General features: G+C 29.5%; 1 protein-coding gene across 1 annotated transcript in view; it reads right to left on the bottom strand.

Moving 5' to 3' along the window:
- The window catches only part of LOC100574407 (protein O-mannosyl-transferase TMTC2-like), a 358,487-nt gene that overhangs the window by 321,189 nt on the left and 35,375 nt on the right, over positions 1-1,923 (bottom strand). The window lies entirely within an intron of this gene.

Below are 1,923 nucleotides of genomic sequence, written 5' to 3'. Positions count from 1 at the left end.
GTATTGTTGAGCCAATGAAATAGGATATACACGAAAAAATCAAAATTAAAAATGATTGAATTCTTATATTTGATTTTACAATTGTTTTATAATATTATGTATGGTTATGGTAAAATTCGAGGCCCCCACACATACTTATGAAGGCCCATCGCCTCGCACCGCCTGCACCTGCGGTAGTTGCGGCACTGTACCTATAGGATATTGTTTTGAAAACAGAAGGAATCTGGTATTTATTAGATATTTTGATAAAAATTATAAATTATGATTTATTTGTCATACCTATGTTCTTTTGCTACTGTTTCTATAGTTTATATCTTTTTCAAACATTTAATTAATTTTTTTTTTATTAAACATTTTACTTCAATATAATATAATACTATGGAGTTTAACTCAAAAAAAAGTTACAAGAAACATAAATTCTCCATCAAAACTCTTTCCTTTTGGTTTAGACTTGGACATTTATTTTATAAAGCTTAAAATGTAAGTACTCATCTCTTCGTAGAAACAAACGAATTCCTTAAGTCAACAGAAATGAGAAAACATTTCGGAATTCTGTCTTTTGTAAGCTATTGTTAAAATATATTACTTTTACATGATCCTGTGGAATTTTGTTTACCACTGACACGGTCATTCTAAACGTCGACTTGGAAAGAGACAATTTTTTTGTAAAACTGTTTACAATTATGTTAAAATTAGGTTTTTAAAATATTTCGAATTTCTTTGATAGACAGTATTTATATTATGAAAATGTAATTTAAACATATTTTATGTATTGCATAGTATTGTACTCTGAACAAAATTAATGCAATATTTCGTTTTAAATAATTATCATTACCAGCTTGTTTCTGATTTGGACCGTAAAAACCAATAATATTAATAAACCAATGATATAGTCATAGAATTAACTCACTACGCAATACGCGTTCCTATGCGTATAAAAAAATACAGTCAAGTCAATTTTCTAATAGCTTCTCTAGATCTAAAAGTAAACAATATTTGGAGTAGTTACTTATATCATATACGTGTTAAAACGACTGGACAAAATTACTTTAGAGCCTATTTTTAGTAACCGAATCACTCTAATTGATGGCACGGCGAGTCAGCGACACACTCATAAATCAACACGTAATAAATGTCCTTTTTAAGTTGACACATCGAAAACAATGTCATAAAATATGGGTTAATAAACCCATGTATAATATCATATCACTGCATATCATATCATCGTATCATAGAATCAAAGTCATTGTAAATTTAGATTATTAAAAATACAAATTCTACTAAAACGAATAATTAGGTACAATTCAATTACAAAAGAGTTTTTTCTTATAATCTGGATTGATAGATTTAATCATTTTAAAAATACACGTTTAGACTCTATCAAAATTATTCTATAGACAAAATTATAGCATAACATAATATTACAATCACGTCTGTATTAATCAAATAAAACGTTGTAAAAGTAAACATTATACATAACGCGATGAACGACTATTAAAAACGAAGATATTGCTTACTAACATTACTGTTACAAAACGTATAATATGCGTCCCCAGAGATAAACAATGAGTCCTCGTTGCGATATAAAGACTAAAATGTATAAGAGAGTATACCTATATATACATGGAGAATTCATATATCGTATAACGAGGCGATACGAAGGAAGCCAATGTTTATCCATCTGACTCTATATTATGCTATATGAAGAAGTCAAGTATACATGCACAAGAGCCGATGCACTAACCACCACTACCCCGTTACCCACGCAGACGTTTAAAGGGGTAGTTTCTCTTGTATACACACGTGCTCTTCTTGGGGTCTAAAAACTGTTTTTACTCTTCTGCAGTCGGTATATACTTCACTTGATTGTCCCAAGCATAAACAAAAACCAATGAAAAAGACAAACAGTAATAGCTGCGCAAT

The sequence above is a fragment of the Acyrthosiphon pisum genome, chromosome A1 (genome assembly GCF_005508785.2).
Source record: "Acyrthosiphon pisum isolate AL4f chromosome A1, pea_aphid_22Mar2018_4r6ur, whole genome shotgun sequence".
In the NCBI taxonomy this organism is placed as follows: Eukaryota; Metazoa; Arthropoda; class Insecta; order Hemiptera; family Aphididae; genus Acyrthosiphon; species Acyrthosiphon pisum.
Note: the sequence above shows the minus strand (reverse complement) of the source record. Positions and strands in the feature narration are given on the sequence as shown.